The sequence below is a fragment of the Leopardus geoffroyi genome, chromosome A3, assembly GCF_018350155.1.
Source record: "Leopardus geoffroyi isolate Oge1 chromosome A3, O.geoffroyi_Oge1_pat1.0, whole genome shotgun sequence".
Taxonomy (NCBI): domain Eukaryota; kingdom Metazoa; phylum Chordata; class Mammalia; order Carnivora; family Felidae; genus Leopardus; species Leopardus geoffroyi.
The window spans coordinates 9,974,712-9,997,524 of NC_059336.1; the positions used below are offsets into that span (position 1 = coordinate 9,974,712).

General features: G+C 45.4%; 1 protein-coding gene across 3 annotated transcripts in view; it reads left to right on the forward strand.

The window, feature by feature from the left end:
- Positions 1–22,813, forward strand: part of ZFP64 (ZFP64 zinc finger protein) — a 93,013-nt gene that overhangs the window by 32,062 nt on the left and 38,138 nt on the right. The window lies entirely within an intron of this gene.

Sequence of the window (22,813 nt, forward strand, 5' to 3'; positions counted from 1 at the left end):
TAGAATCACTCAGGCTTCCACCCAAAGACATGAACTTCAGGGCGCTTACCTCTAATTTCCAGCCTCTAGCATGATCTTCAGCTCATGTTGGGCTCTTAGTATATACTGAACGAATGAAACATGCTCTCACAGAGTGTCAGAAAGGATTGGGGAGGAGAGGAGGGTTCTCTTGTGAGAGAAACACATTTACAATGTTAGAAAAAACACATTTTTTAACTTATATTTAAGATTTATTTATTTATTTATTTATTTATTTATTTATTTATTTGAAGACTTATTTATTTTTGAGAAAGAGAGTACAAGCAGGGAAGGGGCAGAGAGAGGGGGACAGAAGATCCGAAGCAGGCTGTGACTACAGCAACTAGCTCCACATGGGGCTCGAACTCACGAACTGAGATGATGACCCAAGCCCAAATTGGATGCTTAACCAACTGAGCCACCCAGGTGCCCTAACTTTTTTTTTTTTTTTTTTTTTGGTAATGTTTATTTATTTATTTTGAGAGAGAGAGAGAGAGAGAGAGAGAGAGAGCAGGGGAGGGGCAGAGAGAGAGGGAGACAGAGAATCCCCAGCAGGCTCTGCACTCCCAGTGTGGAGTCCTGTGTGGGGCTCAGACCCATGAACCATGAAACCATGGCCTGAGCCAAAATCAAGAGTCGGATGCTCAACCGACTGAGCCACCCAGGTGCCCCCAAAACACATTTTTTCCAGAGTCCTCACCACTTTGACTTCCCTGGTGTACAAAGTTCTCGTGCGGATCAGCTCACTTGTGCATAAAGATATTACCCTCCCCCCCTTTTTCTCTGCCAGTAACAAACTTAGGAAATACACACAATGGTGATGCTGAAACCTTCAGGGTTTGCCTGTTGGAAATAGGAAAGTCAGCTTCCCTTAGGAAATAGCTATAGAGTTTGAGCTTTCTTTGATCCTTAATATTTGAACATAATTCTGAAGGTTCTGGGGTGGTGGGCTTGCCACAATTTATTTTCCTATTAGCAATGGATATAGTGAGCCACTAACCATGATTTGGTAAGAAATTGAAAAAGTTTCCAGCATACTATGTTAATATTTTACTAATTTCACTGCTTTAGAATTCTTGCTTACAGCTCTTTAGCGTACTATTTAGCTAGAGGCGCCTGGGTGGCTCAGTTGGTTGAGCATCTAACTTCAGCTCAGGTCATGATCTCACGGTTTGTGGGTTCAAGCCCCGCATCGGGCTCTGCACTGACAGTAGGGAGCCTGCTTGGGAGCCTCTCTTTCTGCCCCTCCCCCACTCATCCTTTTTTTTTCTCTCTCTCTCTCTCTCTCTCTAATTAGGTAAACTTAAATAAATAACTATGTAGCTATTCAGTTTTATCCGGGAAACTTCTAGTACCACGAACTTGTTTTCTATCTCTTTCTTTTTTTTCCCAGAATGCCCCCCCTTTTCTTTTTCAACTTTTAAAGAGTTTTTTTTTTTTTTTCCCCTGATTAGAAATGCAGTGTACATTCAAGGTAGAAAAGATGTGAAACACATATTATTTTTAAAAATTAAAGTTGCTAGGGGCATCTGGGTGGCTCAGTCGGTTAAATGTCCGACTCTTGATTTGGGCTTAGGTCATGGTCTCCCAGTTCATGAGATCAAGCCCCGCATGTTTGGGATTCTCTCTCTTGCCCTCTCTGCCTCTCCCCTGCTCATTCACTTGTGTGCTCTCTCTCTCCCTCTCTCTCTCTCTCTCTCTCAAAATAAATAAACATTTTTTTTTTTTTAATTTTTTTTTCAACGTTTATTTATTTTTGGGACAGAGAGAGACAGAGCATGAATGGGGGAGGGGCAGAGAGAGAGGGAGACACAGAATCGGAAACAGGCTCCAGGCTCTGAGCCATCAGCCCAGAGCCCGACGCGGGGCTCGAACTCACGGACCGCGAGATCGTGACCTGGCTGAAGTCGGACGCTCAACCGACTGCGCCACCCAGGCGCCCCAAACATTTTTTTTTTAAATTAAAAGTTACTAGTATTCTTACCACCCAGACATAAAAATTGTGACCATTTTGATGGATTTTCTTTTTTGATGGACTTCCTTTGTTTCTATGTTTATGTATGGTATGCCTTCCACCCCAGTTATAGAGTTGGGTTTGAATTGAACATGCTGTTTTCTGTTTATATGTTCTATTTCTTTTTAAATCTTTGCACCTTGCCTGGCTGCTGCCCTCTATATACACATATACATGCCTATGTACACACACACACGTGCATATCTGGATTTTTTTTGTAACAAACCACAACAGCAAAATGTGTTCCTTGCAACAAACTATAGAATGGTACAAAAACCAAGCCAATCATCTCCAGCCCCCTTCCTATTCTCATCCTACCCGAGGTTAGTAATGTTAAGTTTTCTCTGCGTTCATACTAACATACATAGGCTCAAAAAATAACAGAAAAGGTTTTTTTTCCTATTTTTCTCATAATTGTATCACACTATGTATATTTCTCTGTAAGTTGCTCTTACAATGCTGTGTATTCACAGTACTGCAGGTGAATACAGCTATCTCTAACTTTCTGCTTAAGCAAAAGGTAGTAGGATGAACATACCACACGTTATTCAACCATCTCCCTACTCGTGGACGTGCAGGTTGCTCCGTTTTCGTTTGCCGTTACAAACGGCAGCGGTAAACGTCCTACCTGATCGCTCACGTTCAGTTGTGCTTTCGGAGTTCCAGCGAGTGGCCGTGGCTGGTACTGGCATAGTTTGAGATTACTTTTTCGACACGGTAGTCTCACGCGTGGTATGCATCCCCACCATCACCAAGCCTGGGCGTTAGCAATCTTTCCAAGTTTTGTCAAGCTGGCGAGGGAAATGAGCATTTCTCATTTCTGCATTTCTGTGTGCATTTCGCCAGCTGGCGTTTTCATCTGCCTTTCTGTGGCGTCTCTATATAGACTTGTTGGTGATTTGCATTTCTCTTGTCTGTGGACCTTAAACGCATTCTCCCTCACTTTCCTCCTTGGATTGTTGGGCACTGGAGGCACGAACCCCATGTCTGTTACATATTGCTGAGTTTTCTTCCCTCCTGTCCTCTGTCTGGGGACCGTTCTCGCAATGCCATCACCGTACAAAAGAAACACTATCTTTTTCTATAGTCGGAATCTTCTGTTGCTTCTCTTGTGACTCCTGTTTTATCTAGGACAAGTCCTCTCTTCCCCTGAGATGAAAAAAGGGCTTTTTTTTTCCTTTAATATTTTTGTGGTGTGTTTTTAGTTAGCAAGTTACTGCAGCAAAAATTCCTAGCTATGCCCATAGGACATGGGAATTTGGTGGCTCACACGTGCAGGACCATTTGTTAAATAAAATATTCTTTTCCTCGGAACGGAAATCCTAATTTCACCTGTAGACCAAGTTCTCGAATACACTTGGGTCTGTTTCTGGAAACTCTGATTTGTCTCACTGATCTTTAATGTCTTTTCTGGTTTGCCGGCAGCACAGACTTTATTATATTAGCTCTAAGATAAGCCTTACTGTCTTTTAGAATCACAAAGCCTCCCTCAGCTATTCTGTTCCAAGATTTTCTTAGCGATTCTTAGATATTCTTTCTTCCAAATGAGCTGTTGTTTGTTTGTACTATACAGTACTTCTCAGCTCCCCTCCCCAGGAAAGAAACCTTTTGAGAATTTTTATTAGAAATGTGTTGGGGCGCCCGGGTGGCTCAGTCGGTTAAGCGTCTGACTTCAGCTCAGGTCATGATCTCACGGTCCGTGAGTTCGAGCCCCGTGTCGGGCTCTGTGCTGACAGCTCAGAGCCTGGAGCCTGTTTCGGATTCTGTGTCTCCCTCTTTCTCTCTCCTCCCCCGCTCCTGCTCTGTCTCTCTCTTCTCAAAAATAAATGAACGTTAAAAAAATTAAAAAAAAAAAAGAAATGTGTCAATGTGATATTGCACCTGTAAACAGAATGACTTTTTAAAACATGTTAACTCTGACACCCAAAAACCTTTATTCAAATCCTGTGGTAACCGTTATTCAATAAAATCATACGGTGGCTCAGCCAGTTAAGCGTCGACTTAGGCTCAGGTCATGATCTCACGATTTGTGAATTCAAGCCCCACGTCGGGCTCTCTGCTGTCAGCACAGGGCCCACTTCGGATCCTCTGTCCCTCTCTCTCTCTCTCCGCCCCTTTCCTGCTCATGCTCTCTCTCTCTCAAAAGTAAACATTAAAAAATAATAAGTAAAAATAAAATCTTTTAAAAAATCGTATTAATTGACAATCAGTATTAGAAACTCTTGGTCTCCCATATATATAATTTACGATGGTCATAATACAGTCATCTCATTTCTAGGTTCTTTCATCTTGTAATATTTCTGCTACTTTGTTTTCTTGTCCAGCTGCAATTAGCCTGAGCCTCCAAGAAAAGGTGATACAGCTGGCATCTTTTTGTGTCTCCAATTGGAATGTGAATGGCTTCAGAATTTCCCCGTTTAATATAATATACACTCTTCTTTTGAGCGGTAGTTTTTCTAGCACTTTGGTCACTTTGTTCTGCACTTTTCACTTAGAGTTTTTATCGGGGTAGTTTGCTGAATTTTGTCAAATATCTTTGGAGTGTCTTGACATAGCTTTTTGGGGTTTGCACGTAAGTACGCGGATGTAGTGAATTCGTATAGCCTGGTCCTGAATCACCTTGCGTTCCCGGAATGAGCCATCTCGGTCACATTGGCTGAGTCTTGTAACACACTGCTCAGTTGCATTTACTCTGTTTCACTTGGAAGTTCTAGAACTCTAACCATAAGCGCCATTGATCTCTGGGTTTCTTTTTTGTGCTCATATTTGCTTGTTCCTGGTGGGTGATGCTACTCTGAAGATAAATTGGCACTCTTCTTTTTCAGGGACTTAGCAATAATTTTGCTATCTCGGGAATGATCTGTTTACTGTGTGGGCTGCAAGCCCTTTTTCGTTGCACATCCTTAACAAAACTTCCCAACTTTTTCTACAGTTACCAGTCTGTGCGGGTTTTATAGCCCTTGTGGCTCGATTTTGGTCATTTATATTTTGCAAAAAAAAAATCATTCACTTTGCTCTAGCTTTCAAGTCGCCAGCTCTATAATTCTATTCAACATCCTCTTAAAATTATTTTTAAATCTTCGGCATTTGGGGGAGATCTATCAGCTTTCTTTTTTTTTTTTAATTTTTTTAATGTTTATTTATTTTTGAGAGAGAGAGAGAGAGAGAGAGAGCAAGTGGGGTAGGGGCAGAGAGAGAGGGAGACGCAGAATCCGAAGCAGGCACCAGGCTCTGAGCTGTCAGCACAGAGCCCAATGCGGGGTTTGAACCCAGGACCCACAAGATCATGACCTGAGCCAGAGTTGGATGCTTAACCAACTGAGCCTCCCAGGCACCCCACCAGCTTTCTTATTGCTACTGGCTTCTAGGGGGTGTTTCTGTTTTTGTTTTTTGTTTTTGTTTTTGTTTTTTTTTTTTTTTGTATTTTCAGTCTGCTCCTCAGTTTGCCAAAGGGATTGTCTGTTGTCCACTTGTATTAAAGTAAAAGTTAAAATATTAGAGTAAAAGCTTTTGCTTTTATTTACTTGCCTTACCCTCCTCCATTCTATTATTTTCTCTTTTCTCTTTATTCATTCGTTTTCCTACTTTTCTTTCCGTTTAGTTTGTTCCTCTAATTTCCTGCGCGTTCACTTCTTTTCAGCCTTTCATAATGAAAGCATCGAAAGCTATGTATTTTCCACGGTGACTTCACCTCTGTTAAAAAGATAATCTTTTAAAGGGTTTACATCATGGGGCGCCTGGGTGGCGCAGTCGGTTAAGCGTCCGACTTCAGCCAGGTCACGATCTCACGGTCCGTGAGTTCGAGCCCCGCGTCGGGCTCTGGGCTGATGGCTCAGAACCTGGAGCCTGTTTCCCATTCTGTGTCTCCCTCTCTCTGCCCCTCCCCCGTTCATGCTCTGTCTCTCTCTGTCCCAAAAATAAATAAACGTTGAAAAAAAAAAATTTTTTAAAGGGTTTACATCAGGACTGTCACAAATGACAGTCACACGTGACGTGGCACAAACATAAAATATTCATGAGTGAAACGTAGCGAAAATATTAACGAGGGCATTGGTTTCCACAGGTTACAGCAGGTGCGAAGGAGAATTCGGTGCACGTACACTCACATACCCGATCAGAAATGCTACAGTGAATTCACAGACACGGGCACCACTGCTCAGTGTGTCATGGGCAAAAGCCACTGCATTCCACCTGACAAAGTGCCTTTGCATTCCTGTGGATGAGGTATTTGCGTTATTATATGTTCCTGTGACTCACAAAGTTGCCAAATATCTCAAAACCAACAAAAGGCACTAACCTGTCGAGAATTCGATAACCCAGAGCTGGGAACAGACAGGATACCCAGCAATCATTTTTGCCTATTTCGGGGTCTTCCAGAAATGTCCGTGATGTCCATATCCCTGTAGATTTTTTTTTTTAAGTTTATTTACTTATTTTTGAGAGAGACAGACAGAGTACGAGTGGGGGAGGGGCAGAGAAGGTGGGAGAATCCCAAGCAGGCCAGAGCCTGATGCGGGGCTCAGACCCACAAACCATGCAATCGTGACCAGAGCCAAAACCAAGAGTCGGACGCTTCAACCGACTGAGCCACCCGGGGGGCCCCCTATAGATTCTTATATGAAGTGTCCTTCTTTCCTAAATTTCTAGATGCTTTGTCATTTCAATTTTAGGGTGGGTTGCTTGGTTTGGTGGGTTGTCGGAACAGAATCCAAGGGTTTATACAGAGACCCGTGTCTTATTTTTCGAGTATTTACAATTTGTGAAACTGTGTTTTGGATTATAGCTTCTGATGTTCAGAATGAGCGTGTGATCTGTGAAATACATGCTTTTTGTAATGTATTAGTTTTCTTTAAGGCCACGCACGGGCCCAGGTTTTGCTCGGACTGGCGGGTTATCTATGAAGTAAGCCTGGTGACGGAGCTATTCAGTTCCTCTAATCCTCTCTCACTTTTTGTCTATTTGATAAATTTTGAAAGAAGTATTTTTACTTCTTTTTAAAAATCTTGGGGCGCCTGGGTGGCGCAGTCGGTTAAGCGTCCGACTTCAGCCAGGTCACGATCTCGCGGTCCGTGAGTTCGAGCCCCGCGTCAGGCTCTGGGCTGATGGCTCGGAGCCTGGAGCCTGTTTCCGATTCTGTGTCTCCCTCTCTCTCTGCCCTTCCCCCGTTCATGCTCTTGTCTCTCTGTCCCAAAAATAAATAAATGTTGAAAAAAAAAATTTAAAAAAAAAAAAAAAAATCTTTATTTTTGAGAGCGAGAGTGTGTGTGAGCAGGGGAAGGGGAGAGACAGAGGGAGATACAGCATCCAAAGCAAGCTCCAGGCTCCGAGCTGTCAGCACAGAGCCCAATGCGGGGCTCGAACTCACAAACCGCGAGATCGTGACCTGAGCTGAAGTTGGAGGCTTAACTGACAGAGCCATCCAGGCGCCCTTAACCAAGCCTTTCTTATAACTACTAGGGTGTTTTGCTTTATTGTACTTTGCCCTGTGTCACTTTTTTTTTTTTTAATGTTTATTTATTTCTGAGACAGAAAGAGACAGAGCATGAGTGGGGGAGGGGCGGAGAGAGAAGGAGACCCAGAATCCGAAGCAGGCTCCGGGCTCCGAGCTGTCAGCACAGAGCCCGACGCGGGGCTCGAACCCAAGAGCCGTGAGATCATGACCTGAGCCGAAGTCGGCTGCTCAACCGACTGAGCCACCCAGGCGCCCCATTGCCCTATGTCATTTGCAGAGTACGAGTTGTTAAATGTTCTTTGTCAATTTTACCTTTTTTCCTTTTCTATACCAATTCTTTCCATTCAGTAGCTTTTGACCTTAAATTATAATATTATATATTATAATATCATAATAATATTCTAAGTCCTATTTTATTTTTATTTACATGTGCCTGGCTTACTTTTGCCTTCTCTGTTATTTAATATCTTTTAGCAGCTTCCTTTTTTCTTTGGTAGGAGAATTATCGTTCGTACATTCACTACTGTCTTATTGAATATTTTGTTTATTAAACTTTGTGATTTTTCTCCCTTTTCCTTTTTAGCTTTTCTCTTTTCTCTTGAAAGTTCTTGCAAACGTCTCTGTTCTGCTAACAGTTACTTTCCAAGTTTTACGGATCATTTTTAAACTTACATTTCTCCGGGCGCCTGGGGGGCTCAGTCGGTTAAGCGTCTGACTCTTAATTTCAGCTCAGGTCATGATCTCGTGGTTCATGGGATTGAGTCCCATGAATGGCTCTGTGCTGACAGCATGGAGCCTGCTTGGGATTCTCTCTCTCCCTCTCTCTGCCTCTCTCTCTCTGCACCCCCCCCCATTAAATAAATAAATATTTAACTTAAAAAATACATAAATTTACATTTCTCTATTGCTGTCTCAAATATAAATATTAACCATGCCCCAACCTCCCCCAAAAAACCTCCTCCCCCATGACAGGGGACCCTTGGACCTCATGTCTTCCAAAAACCCCCTCCCCAAATCCTGAGTTTTGCTGAGACAGTTCATGAGTTTATTTCCAAGCTTTTGTTAAGATTTGTCCTGTGGTTTGTCTCAATTCCCGCATTATTATCACCCACTTACATTTGGCCAGAGATGACAATGGTCATTGTTTGCCATCATTTCCTGTATTAGTCTTCCTCTTCTCCTCTTTCACATCTTTACTCTGATCCTTATTCCGTTAAGAGTGCTTTCTTGAGTATGTTTTTCAGAACGGGCACCTCAGTGGGCATTCCCCTGGTCCTGGCAGATGAAAGATAGCTTTGGACATGGGATTCTTTTCTCTCCAGTGATCTTTAAAGTCTGTTCTAGTGGAGATGAAAAGTTTGATACTGATCTCATCCAATTCGCAGATGCCCTAGATCCAGGGACCAGCCACGCTGAGACAAAATGTCAGTGTCACTAGGGAAAAACGTGGAAACTCACCTCACTCCCCTCGCCCAATCAGAGTGACAGAACCAGTCTCTGAAGCTTCCAGAGTAGGGGGACCCGAAGGGCTTGGACGTGGCAAATGTTACGATCTAGAAAAATTTTTTGTCGCACGTGCCCTCCTACTGCTCAGCAACAAAAGTAGGGTTATCTCATTTGAAATTTGCATTTTTTTTATTCCCTATGACCATGCAGCTCCTAGCTTTTTTTTTTCTAACTGAAGTATAATTGACACAGAATATTATAGTAGTTTCAAGTATGATTTGTTACATGTATATTACACATACATACATATACGTTACATATGTAATATACATACATGTTACAAAATGAGCCCCAACGTAAGTTACCATCCATCACTATACAAAGTTTTTACAGTATTACTGACTGTATTGCCTATGCTGTACGTTACATCCCCCTGTCTTATTTATTTTCTAACCGGAAGGATGTGCCTCCTAATCCATTTCAGCTAATTTGCCCATCTCCCCACCCACCTGCCATCCAGCAACCATCAGTTTCTTCTCTGTATTGATGAGTCTGTTTTGTTTGTTCATTTGCTTTGTTTTTCAGATTTCATATGTAAGTGAGATCATATGGTATTTGTCTTTCTCACTCTGACCTCATCTCCCTTAGCAGACGACCCTCTAGACCCATCCTTGTGGCCGCAAAGGGCAAGCATTCGTTTTTTTATGGCTGAGTAATATTCACATTTGAATTTATCCATTCATCTATTGATGGACACTTAGGCTGCTTCCATGACTTGGCTGCTGTAAGTAACACTGCGATAAACGTGAGGATGCAGATCTTTTCGAGCTAGTGTTTTTTTCATTTTCTTCAGACAAATACCCACATGGTAGCTCAATTTTCAGTTTTCTTAAGGAAACTCCACAGTGTTTGCCATGGTGGCCGCACCCATTTGGCTAGAGCTCCAAGCTTTAAACATTTTTTTTCTACATCAGATCATCACTAGAAATAATTTGGGGGGGTGGGGGGCGCCTGGCCGGCTCAGTCAGAGGAGCATGTGACTCTTGATCTCGGGGTCATGAGTTCAAGTCCCACATTGGGTGTGGAGATTACTTAAATAAATAAACCTTAAAAAAAAATGTTTCTATTGGGATGTGGTAAACTACATAAATATATTATACATTTTGATAAGTAATTATTAAAGATAAGCAAAATCTTACTGGTAATATATATCTTGATGAGCTAGATAGGCCTTTTTTTTTTTTATTTTTTTTTAATGTTTTATTTATTTTTGAGAGAGACAGAGCATGAGTGGGGGAGGGGCAGAGAGAGAGGGAGACCCAGAATCCAAAGCAGGCTCCAGGCTCCGAGCTGTCAGCACAGAGCCCGACACACTTGAACTCACAAACTGTGAGATCATGACCTGAGCCAAGGTCGGACACTTAACCGACTGAGCCACCCAGACTCCCCAGATAGGCCTACTTTTTAAATCAGCTTATATATCCTTGATGAATGTTACCTTTCTCAAAAACAAAATTTTTTTTTTTACCAACTGCTGGAATAAGATACATGTAATTTTCAGTTATTCTCTTTTTAATTGGTGTAAACCCTGAGAAGTCTCTTTCACATAAGGATATGGAAACAGAAATTGTATTGTTATAGTGATGCTTCTCAACTATTTTAATGCCTTCTGAATTACATGCTAGAAAATCACATAATGATTGATCCTAACTAATTGGGTCCATTTGGGTAAAAGCAAAGAGGTGAAAACCGCCTGGGATTTCTCTCCCAGGCATGGAGCACTTACCCTCTCAACACTGACACCGTAAGTGCCCACATTTTGTCCTTTTTTTTTTTTTTTTTTTTTTTTTCTGGCATCCCAGAAATTTTACAGCCCTGTGCGTTGATTCAGTACAGATTATTCACGATGAGTTCTCAAATGATCAAGGTTAGGAAAAAGTACACACAGAAATCAAGGATCTGAGAATTGATTTCCTTCATCAATCCCATAAACCTCTTGAAAAACCTTTGTTTACTCCTGACACACAAGAACCTTACCTGAAGTCTCTGTCCCTAGAGCGGTGGTTCAGCTCTAACTTTCCATGTAAAGAGCCAGATAGCAACTATTTTCAGCTCTGTGGACCACATGGTCTTTGTTACGACTCTTCAACTCCGCCACGTATCCTGGGAGCCATAGACGGTACATAAAGGAGTAGGTGTGGCTGTGTTCCAGTAAAACTTTACTTATGGGCATCGAAATCTGAATCTCATAAAATTGTCACATGTCAGGGAATACCCTTTTCCTTTTGTATTTTTTTTCAGCCATTCAAAAAAACTCTGAAAACCGTGCTTAGCTTACAGGTCCCGCAAAAAACAGGTGCTGGGCCGTAGGTTGCCAACCCTTGATCTGGACCCTGCGCAGAGTAGGTGCATAATAAATATTTATTAAATAAACGGCAGGAATGATTTTCAGTGGTAAAAGCTGAGATTTCTTGACCCACGATGTGCCACCTCCAGGCTGAATGCTGTACGCAATAATCTCCTTTAACGCTCCCCTCCACCCATGAGGGCAGTAGTGTTATCCCTCACATTGTGCTGGGAAGGATGTGTTTCTCAACTGGCCTGGCGTAAGAATGAGCTGAAAAATGTGCTTTAAGTGCCCACGGACACAGCCCAGCTCCAGAAACTCCAATACGGTGCCTCTGGACGGGTCCTGATAATCTGTATTTTTTTTTTTTAATTTTTTTTTCAACGTTTATTTATTTTTGGGACAGAGAGAGACAGAGCATGAACGGGGGAGGGGCAGAGAGAGAGGGAGACACAGAATGGGAAACAGGCTCCAGGCTCTGAGCCATCAGCCCAGAGCCCGACGCGGGGCTCGAACTCACGGACCGCGAGATCGTGACCTGGCTGAAGTCGGACGCTTAACCGACTGCGCCACCCAGGCGCCCCTGTATTTTAAATCTAGCACCTCTGGGAGGCGCCTGGGTGGCTCAGTCGGTGAAGTGTCTGGCTCTTGATTTCGGCTCAGGTCATGATCTAGCTCGTGGTTTGTGGGTTCGAGCCCCACATCAGGCTCTGCGCTGACAGTGCGGAGCCTCCTGGGGATTCTCTCTCTCCTTCTCTCTCTCCCCCTCCCCTGCTTGTGCTTGCACTCTTTCTCTCTCTCTCTTAAAATGAGTAAATAAACATAAAAAAAAAAAGAAAATCTAGCCCCTCTGGGGATATTTCTGATATCCAGGCAGGCAGTTGTGAAACATCAAGGTATAGAACCAGAGATTCAGAGAAGGTAAGAGACCTTCCCCAGGTCACACAGCCGTTAGCCCTAAGAAGTTTCAACCTAGAGCCAACACTCAAGTGACCTGCCCTCGTTCTAATCAGTGTGTTTTTGCTGGTCAGGACCTTCAGCCCGCTTGCTAAATCAGGGCTTGTTTGCAGGAATCCATGGGCAGAGGGACCTTCGTGGGATACTGAGTGAGACTGGGCAGGCTTTCCTGGCGTGCCCGCCGAGCCCACCCCCAGATGTGAATGACGGATCTAATTTTGTTGCGCCTTAGTTTACAGTATGATTCGGGGAACTCAGAGTTCGCCTCTTTGCGGTGAACCTGGGCACAGCCAAATGCCTCCATGTCGTATTTGTGCTCATTCCGCCCGGCTGAGCAGAGCTGGTGAATGCACACCCGTACTGTGACACGAGTTCTCTCGAGGAGATCAGGAACCCAAGGGCTGTGTCCTGGGACACGGTGACCGCGTGCATCCTAGCTCCTGAACGCTTTTTCTTTTCAGTAACTCATCCTTTCCGGTTTGGGCTTCGGAAGAATTCTCCTTGGAGAAGTAAAAACGAAATGCTTGCAACTGAAATTTCTCTTCAATCCATTAGCCAGATTTGGATCTTTGGGAGCGATTTCAGTAGAGACCGAAAACGCCAGTGGTTTTCTCCTCCACCCTTCCTGGTTCCTTCAGTGCTGTGCTGCTGTCCTTTCTGGAGGTCAGAAATGATCTGAGGTCGGGGCGCCTGGGTGGCTCAGCTGGCTAAGCGTCAGACTCTTGGTCTCGGCTCAGGTCACGATCTCACAGTTCGTGAGTTCGAGCCCCACGTCAGGCTCTGCACTGACAGCATGGAGCCTGTTTGGGATTCTCTCTCTCTCTGTCTCTCCCTTTCTCTCTGCCCCTCCCCTGCTTATACTCTAAGTCTCTCTCTCAAAGTAAATAAAGAACACATTAAAAAAAGAAAAGAACTTATCCGAGGTGGTCTGAGGAACCAGATTCAACCCCGTAGGGCTTTCCCACCACGGGACTCCCCGCTCTTAGCCCACGAACGACAGGTTCAACAACACAGGCTGCAAAGGGTGAACTCTCGTTTAAACCAACCCTTCACTTTTTTTTTTTCTAATCTTTTTTAATGTTTATTCATTTTTTGAAAGAGAGAGTGAGTGAGTGGGGGAGGGGCAGAGAGAGAGGGAGACCCAGCATCGGAAGCCAGCTCCAGGCTCTGAGCTGTCAGCACGGATCCCGACGCGGGGCTCGAACTCACGAACCGTGAGATCATGACCTGGCTGAAGTCAGACGTTTAACCGACTGAGCCACCCAGGCGCCCCGACCCTGCACTCTTTGAAATGGTCTCTCACTACTTATTTCTGTGCTTCCAGTAAGATGGGAAAACAGAGTGAGACAGAGATCACGTGACTCGCCCAAGGTCCCTCTGCTGGTGACTGGCCTGATGGCCCCTGAGCCCAGCCCGCTTCATACATCATCACTTCCTTCCCCAGCCCTGAGGACCCGGCTAGTGGCTAACGCTCAGAGCCAAGATTACCTTTTTTACTCTGTTTGGTTTAGCTTTCTAATTTCGCTTGGTGCCTCTGACTTCATCCTGTTATGGGAGCAAATCAGGGCCCCCCAAAAGTCCCCAAAACAGAGAACACAGGCTCCCAGAAAGGTAACAGTCTAATATTGATTTATTAAGAACCAGCAAGGTCACATTGCTATTGTCCTGGGTTGTGGGTACTTTTCCCCTACATAAGCCCCTTTCCCCCCCCCCCACACACATTTAAAATTATATTTTACAACTGTGTGGGTATAAAGATGGATGAGCCAGGCTGGATCATATTAAATAACATTTTCTTTTGATTTCTAAAGCACTTTCATGGACTCTGAGCATCATGCCCACTGAGCTTAATGGAAAAGTCAGCCCCGGGGCTGGGAGATTATAACCAACATGAGAAATGCAAGAGAAGGTTCGTTCTACAGGGAGAAGACATGGGTTGGGCAGAAAGATACTCACTTGTATTTGTTTTGCCCTAGTTTATTTTATTTTTTCTTTTACAAAAGCGTTATTAAGACAATATTCATATACCAGACAGTTCATCCTTGACACTGTATAATTTTAAATTTTGTTTAACGTTCATTTATTTTTGAGAGAGAGGAAGAGCGTGAGCCAGGGAGGAGCAGAGAGAGAGGGAGACACAGAATCCGAAGCAGAGCCCGACACGCTTGAACTCACAAACCGTGAGATCATGACCTGAGCTGAAGTCGGATGCTTAATCGACCGAGCCACCCAGGTGCCCCCACCCTTGAAACTGTGTAATTTAACAATTTTTAGTATATTCACTAACATTGTGCAACCATTACCAGTATGTAACTGCGGAACATTTTCCATACCCCAAGAAGAAACCCCAACTCCTTAGGAATCACTCTCCGTTCCTCCCTCTTCCCAGCCTCTGGCAACCACAAATCTGCTTTCTGGCTCTACGTTTTTGCCTTTTCTGAGCATTTCACATCCCTGGAATCACACCATACGGGATCTTTTGCGACTGATGGCTCTTATTCAGCGTAACGTTGTCAACGTTCGTGTTGTAGGATGTATCAGTGCTGAATAGTATTCCACCGTCTGGACAGGCCACGTTTTGTTTATCTGTTCACCAGTTGGTGGAAATTTAGGTTGCTTTCCTATTAGCCCTTGTTTGTAAGATATTCATATATTCAGATTTTTAGAATTATTTGTGCACTTTGATCACGATACCCGCTGCGTATTGAGCAACTACTCTGGGTCAGTCACACTAATTCAGTGAACGTCCCCAGCAGCCCCTTAAGGAGCTGTTATTACCCTCATGATCTTAGAGCTGATGAGATTGAGCGATAGAAAGGGTAAGCAGCTGACCCCGGGTCCCACAGCTAGTTGATTTGATTTGATTTGATTTGAATCACACAGTGATTCAGATCTTCTTCTGGAGCCAGAATCCCGCGTCAGAAATCCAGTAAACAGCAGGGCACATCCGTCCACCTTCACTTGAACACAAAGACAGAGCAGTAGATTCGAGCCCAGGGGCCAACATGAAAATGGGAGGGCATGGCAGGGGGATGGGACATTTCTCGCTCAGGTGAGTAGGACAGGTGGAGGTGGCGGGCCAAGGAGGTGCTCCGTTCTCCTACTAAGCTAACGTCCATTGAGCAGTTACTGCAGGCCAGGTACTTGCTAAGCATTTAACTGCCGCCTCCTACCACCAACTCCCCCGAAATCAAGAATGGACCAGAAGAAAGCTCTGAGGTTTCTTCTGGCGACAACATTGGCATCCCTGAGCCCCCAGGAAATACATCCCTCCATACTCATATCATATTTACTTTTTTTTTTTTAACAAAGATACATTTATTCGTATTTTTAAAACATGGTTTCTTAGGATAGTCAAGATTTTTTTGGACGGAAAAATTACAAGTCCGGTGGTACTTTTGACTATTCTTCCTGACATCAATCTCTTTTTTTTTTTTTTTCCCAAAAATTAACTATGACATTTGGGAAGAATTAGGAAGTTACTTTTTTAATGCTGGTGTGGTTTTGAGCAATGGTGATGGTCATTTACCTTGGACTACATTTTTCCAGTATTATCCTTGCCCTGAGAGTTACTGCACGGGATTCTGAAGGTGGAACTAGATGTTATTTAGTTCTTAGAACAAGGGAGACTATAGAGCGAATGTTCTGGATCCCATCCACTCTTATGATACTGGCAGGTCATTGGTAGAATCGTTCCGGCTGCATGTACAGAATGAGGGACAGGTCAGGGGGTGGAAGACACCGGGTTGAATGATTGAGCCCCTGCCTTGAAGGTGTTTATTGTCCAGGGCACCATCGTTTCCTCTACCAAAACTGTGGGTCTGGAGGGCTGAGACTGATCCTGACCACTCTGCACCCCCGGAAAAAGCGCTCAGTAAATGTTCATGGAACTCATTCATTCATTCATTCATTCATTCATACAATAAGTGTTTTTTGGCCACCTACCATGTGCCAGATGCAGTTCTGGAAACTTGAGGGTTATCAATGAGCAGAGAGTGATCTTTGCCTTCATGGAGTCCACCTTCCAGGGCGGGGAAACAGACAATACACAGCAAACAGAATACGTAAGTGTGTTATAACAGTGTCAGGAGGTGATGAGTGCTGGGGGGGGGAGGGGGAGTTCGGTAGGGGGAGAGTGGTTGATGTTTTAATTTTTTTTTTTTTTCAACGTTTATTTATTTTTGGGACAGAGAGAGACAGAGCATGAATGGGGGAGGGGCAGAGAGAGAGGGAGACACAGAATCGGAAACAGGCTCCAGGCTCTGAGCCATCAGCCCAGAGCCTGACGCGGGGCTCGAACTCACGGACCGCGAGATCATGACCTGGCTGAAGTCGGGCGCTTAACCGACTGCGCCACCCAGGCGCCCCGAGGGGTTGATGTTTTAAATAGGGTGGTCGGGGAAGTCCTCCCTGAGAAGTTAAGATCAGAACAAAGACTGGAATGAGGGAGGAAGCCATGTGGTTACCAAGGGGAGGAGAATTCCAGAGGGAAAAGCCAGTGGAAAAACCCTAAGCTAAACACGAGAGTGCTTTTCGGTGTAAATGTGGCTGGAAAAGGGAGAAAACGAACAACAGCAGTAGACAACGAGGATGATGCGAGAATTTTTCTCTATGCCTTGTGCGTGCCTGACATATATCATGATAAAAATTAAAACAAGAATAGAAATTGCATTCACTCTGCAAATATGCTGTTGGTGCTGCGAGGCAGGCAGGACCCTTGCCCTCTGGGAGCTCACGGTCTCATAAGGCAGACAGCACATAAGTGCTCTCGAGGGGGACACGAAAGCATGACGAGGAAGCCAGGTGACCCAGGTTTGGACCGCCCAGGGGAGGCTGCCTACGGAAGGTCAAAATGCCCAGTAATAGCCACAGGTGAAAAGCAGGAACTAGGAAATGGGCAGTGAGCAATTCTAAGGGGGGGGCGGGAACATACGAAGGTCTGGAGGGAGAGGGGTCCTTTGCGGTTGGAGCATTTTTCCAGAAGGGGAAAGGGGAAAAAGGAAGAACACAGATTGGTGTTCTTCGTGGTGCCTTTGGCGCCTGGGAAGGTTGTTTATCGCAGGAGAAAACAATGCCACACGTAACTGGGACACCTGTGGGAGTGAAGGGGCACCATTGCGAATGATGTTGGGAGAGCAGGTGTGAATCAGCTTCCACTGTGCCGTTGTGACTGACGGAAGGCCACGGCCAGAAGCTGTCAGCTAATGACTAGAGCTTAGCCCCAGCAGTACGATGCAGCCATGCAACACAAGGCAGATATTAGAGTGTCGCATCCCACGGGTCAGTTTTCCGAAGAAAAGAACAAGTCCCATGCCCCAAAGCTGATCAAAGGTTGGGTCTTTGACCTGATGCTTTAGACATGAATTGATTAGGAGTATAAATGTCTCTGTCAGCCTTTACCAATCTGTTTATGCTTCACTGTGTGATTGTATTCCAGTTTTCAATGTTAACAGCTGCGGTAGATCAGGTTATTGTTCCAACTCGACACCCCCTCCCTGGGACTGAATTCTATGCATCCACCCTCGCCCATCGGCATCATGGTGGGTGAAATGTGCTTCCCCACCCCCACTGATCTGGGGCAAAGCCATGTGATTTCCTGTGGCTAATGGAGTACTAGTGGACCTGATGGGGAAAATCTCACATTCATTAACGTGCCTGTACGATTCGGCTTATCCTCTTATTCTCAAGTGACCTGTCCTGAGAAGAACGTGCCCTGTGTGGCTGATGGCCCAAGCAGAAACGGGCAGACAAATGGAACTGACCTCAACCCAACCCTCAGCCTAGAGCCAAAGCCAGCAGAGCCACGATGAACTCACAGACCTAGAAAAAAGAAAATAAATATTTGTTGTGGAAAGCCACTGAGATTTTTGTTTGTTACACCAGCAAAGACTAATACAGGAAACGATGAGTGAAAACGTCAATGTATGATCGAATACAGAATTACCATATCCAGTATTCAGTATTTATTTGAATAAGTGAAATAATGTTTTCCCTACAATCCTACTTTAAAATAGCTTTCATACTCTGGTTTCTCTTCAGATCAAATAAATCTTTCGCCTTTGACTAAAATAACTTTTGGGGCACCTGGGTGGCTCAGTAGGTTAAGCGTCAGACTTCAGCTGAAGTCATGATCTCGTGGTTCATGAGTTCAAGCCCCACATCAGGCTCTGTGCTGTCCGCATGGAGCCTGCTTGGGATCCTCTGTCTCCCTCTGTCTTCCCCTCCCTGCTCACACTTGCTCTCTCTTTCTCTCTCTCTCTCTCTCTCTCTCTCTCAAGAATGTTTTTTAAAAAATAAAATAAAATCACTTTCAACACAAGTGTGATGAAAAAGTACCATTTGGATATAAATATATCAGGTCTCTCCTCCCATCTTGTTTTGCCTCCTTTTCTTTCCTTTTTTTTTCTTTTTTTTAATTTTAATTTCATTTTCCTTTCATGGGCAAGGACACCTGCCCATAGGACTCCCCCCCCCCCAATCTACGTAGGACCTGTTGGCCTCCATAGGGCATCTTTTGTTCAAGGCAGCGTTTTGCCGGTTGGCTCTGAGACCCAGCACCCCCCAGGAGCAGACGCACAGAAGGAACGTAGTGCTGGAGATGCCTCCACTTTTATGAGACTCCACACCTTCCCACAGAGGATTCTGCTCGTTTCGAGCTACCTCTCACTTACCAGGGTCTTCAGAAAGACAAACAGTTTAAAAGATGGGTATGTTGGGGCTCCTGGGTGGCTCAGTCAGTTAAGCATCTGACTTCGGCTCAGGTCACGATCTCGCGGTCCATGAGTTCGAGCCCCGCGTCGGGCTCTGTGCTGACAGCTCAGGGCTTGGAGCCTGCTTCCGATTCTGCGTCTTCCCTCTCTTTCTGCCCCCCGCTCGCACTCTGTCTCTTTCTCAAAAATAAATGATAAACATCAAAAAAATAAAAGATGGGTATGTCGAAGGCTCAATGAGAACTTACCAATTAGAAACTAAAAAAATAAAAGAACAGGGGCCCTGGAGTCCGAAAGAATTGGGCTCAAATCCCGGTTCGGCATCTTCCCAGATATTTGACCCAGCGAGAGACCTAACCTCTCCGAACCTCAGTGTCTTTTCCTGTATGGCGGGAATAATAACAGTACCTACCTTAGAGCCTCGTAAAGTAGGGTTAAATAAACTAATGCGTGTGGAGAAGCTGGCACACAGTAGGCGGTCAATTGATGTAGCCTAATAGAGCAGCGCTAATGAGCCGCTCGCTCAGCGCACATGCGTCCTTGGCGAAGCCACCCAGACCTCGCACCCGTCATTGTCAGGGCTGCTCGCAAGCCACCTCCGCCCTGTGCGGTCCCCGCGCTCACCTGGGTGGAGGGCAGTGCCCTACCTGCCACGGCGCCAGCCGGTGCACATCGGCCACGCCCACCCCTTCCTTGGAGCTGGAGGACGAGCACATGACCTGGGCTTGGCCCCCCGGGTGCTCCTGCCCCAGACGGGAGGGATCGGAATTCACTCACAGTGGCAGCGTTTCAGCGGACGTGTACACTGGGTGCGATGGCGGGATGGGGGCCGCGTGGGGTCCAGCTTCGGGGTTTCGGCGTCAGTGGCAGAGAAGTCTCCCTGCGTTACCCAAAGCAGATGGTCCCCACGGAACGTGTCATGGTGACACCTGTCTGGCCCGCCTCCCCCTCTGCTCATCACCCTGGCCAAGCTCTCCACGCCCATCGAGGCCCTTAGCTGCCAGTAAGTCCCGGTTCTGGTTCAACTGGCCAACGGTTTCTGTTGCCGGCACTGAGCCAGCTCAGGCGTAAACCTTGGCACCTTGAGGCAGAAGGCTGCCCCCCACCACTGTCATGGGATCTCGCCTCCCAGCTTCACGGCCAGCCTTTGATTTCATCACAGAAGGGGAACTTCTTAAAGTAATTCCGTCCCCCAATTTTTTTTTGTAAAAAGTTTCGAACATGCAGCAAACTGAAAGGATTTTCTGGTGAATACCCATAGGCTTTGCATGAAGATTCTATCACCATGTTACTATATTTGCTTTTTAACGTTTATTTATTTTTGAGACAGAGAGACAGAGACAGCGCGAGTGGGGAAGGAGCAGGGAGAGAGGGAGACGCAGAATCTGAAGCAGGCTCCAGGCTCTGAGCTGTCAGCGCGGAGCCAGACATGGGGCTCGAACCCACAAATAACAAGATCGTGACCTGAGCCAGTTGGACGCTCAACCGACTGAGCCACCCAGGCGCCCCTGTATTTGCTCTATGGAGTATCTTTCCATTACAGTGCATTATTCATTGAAAAGGTAATACATGCACACACTGGAAAAATTCAAACGTTTCAATGTGGTATCTCATGAAAAATTATTCTCCTTACCGCACCGGATTCTCGCCTCCCTTCCCCCAAAGCAACCATGCGCTAACACATGCTTGTAAGTGTAGTTTTGTTTCTTTTTCTTCTTGCTTCTTTTCAGTGGGCCCTGACTCGACATACTGTCCTGTAGGGGTCTTCTCCTTTTTTCTTTTTCTTCCATTTAACAATATATCTTTCAGGGTTTATTCTGTAAAGTTTATTCAGCACCTACTAGGTGCCAGGCACTTTTTCTAGACAGCAGGCACCCTGACAGGGTGGAATCATTTCACACCACCCTCTGGGGCTGAAGATTCAGAAATCATTCCGTATCAGCTCATGTGAAACTAGTTCATTCTGTTTTCAGATTTTATTTTTAAGTAATCTCTAATCCCAACGTGGGGCTGGAACCCACAACCCTGAGATCAAGAGTCCCAATCGAGCCAGCCAGGCACCTGTAAACTGGTTCATTCTTAAAGGCCCTCCTTTTTCCTTTAAGTTTATCTATTTTGAGAGAGAGAGAGAGAGAGAGAGAGAATCCCAAGCAGACTCTGCACCACCAGCATGAAGCCTGATGCAGGGCTCAAGCCCACGAACCACGAGATCATGACCTGAGCCCAAGTCAGACGCTTAACTGACTGAGCCACCCAGGAGCCCCAAAGGGACTTTTAATCCAGCGTTTACAAGCTGGTAAGACCCAGGTGGTAACAAAAATGTGAGAAGGTCTGTGTAATACAAAACAGTGAAAGCTTGGCCGCTGGACTTGAGGAGATCAGAGGCTGTAGGTACAGCTTATTAGTTCTGGGAATTCTTGGGTATTTTCTCTGCCGTAGATGAGACTCAGATATTCCCCGTGGATCTGTTTGTTTGGATTTCTTTTTTCAGTGTCTCTTTCACATACCCCGTGGCTTCCACCTTGGGTTTTTGCTTTCTCCTGACTTCAGAAGCCCCTGTCCGGTCTTTGTCTCCAGTTTGATCAGATATTTTCAACATTCTTTTGGTTACACGTAACAGGAAACATACTAAAACTAGCAGAAGTAAGAACACTTTGGACAGTGGGTAGTTTCCAGAATCTAAGAAAGAAACACAGGGCTAAGCCCCAGGGAACTTAGGACCTACACCAGGGAGGTGGTTTTGTGGGCATCTTTTTTCATGATCACGCCCGTACAGCTGACCTTGGCTTGGCTTTATGCTTTCCTCCGGCAGATGGGTTTTTTTGTTTTTTGTTTTTTGGTTTTTTTTTTTGGTACTTGGCAGAAGGATATGGTCACAGCAGCTCCGGCTTTAACATCATCCCAATTCAGCAAACCCAGAGGGCAGTCCTTCTCTCTCTCTCTGCTTTGGTATATAAATAGCCCAGGAATGGCCCTCCGCTGAGGCACACGCCCAATCCTAGAGCCGCTCTGTGGTCTGGACGATACAGTGAGCTAGGACGAGCCCATCCTGCCCACTGGCCATCTGTGGCTTTTCCATAACTAGCTGTCTGTGCAAAACCTTCTTGGGAGCTTCCTGGGTATAATCTGAAACCAGCTCTGTACCGGAGGGTAAGGAGAGACTGAAGAGTCAAGCCACTCCATACTAGAGGGTGGTAGCTTGAATATGCAAGGGAACATACACACAACACTTGTCTTGGGCGGCTGCAAGACAAAGAGATCTCTACACCCTCCTGCCAAATCTCAAAAGTTTATAGGGAAGCCTTCACTGGGTTCAGTCGTGTACCATCCCATCCAGACGGTCTAAGCACCACATCACTATCTCAAGGCTGCGTCCTTGGGGCGGCTTGTGGGAGTGGGGAAGGCAAACAGAACCCCTATTTCAAGTAGAGAGGAGGGAGGAAGAAGCCTCCGATGGCTGGGGTCCGGCGCATGGGCCAACCGGTGGTCACATCCTCTCCGTGACCTCCCCTAACTCTGCCAGTCCAACAAGAACCATCTCCCCGGACGAAATAGGGTAGCATGGTTATACAAAACCATAAACGTTCACTGCAGAGGCCTTAAGCCTCTGCTCCCTCTGCTAAGTACTTCTTCCCCTTAGCATTTCCTAGATGTTCCTTAGGGATCTGCCCCGCCCCCACCTTCAGTCCATATGCTCCAAGTGGGGCTGACACACGCCCTGCATGAGGGGAAGGGGTGTGTCACATGCTTGGCCAATCAGAGTACCCCGTGATCTTGGTCAAAGTTACTGGTCTAAAGGAAGGGTCGGCAACTTATTTCTTTTTCTTTTTTTTTTTAATGTTGTTGTTGTTTTTTTGTTTTTGTTTTTT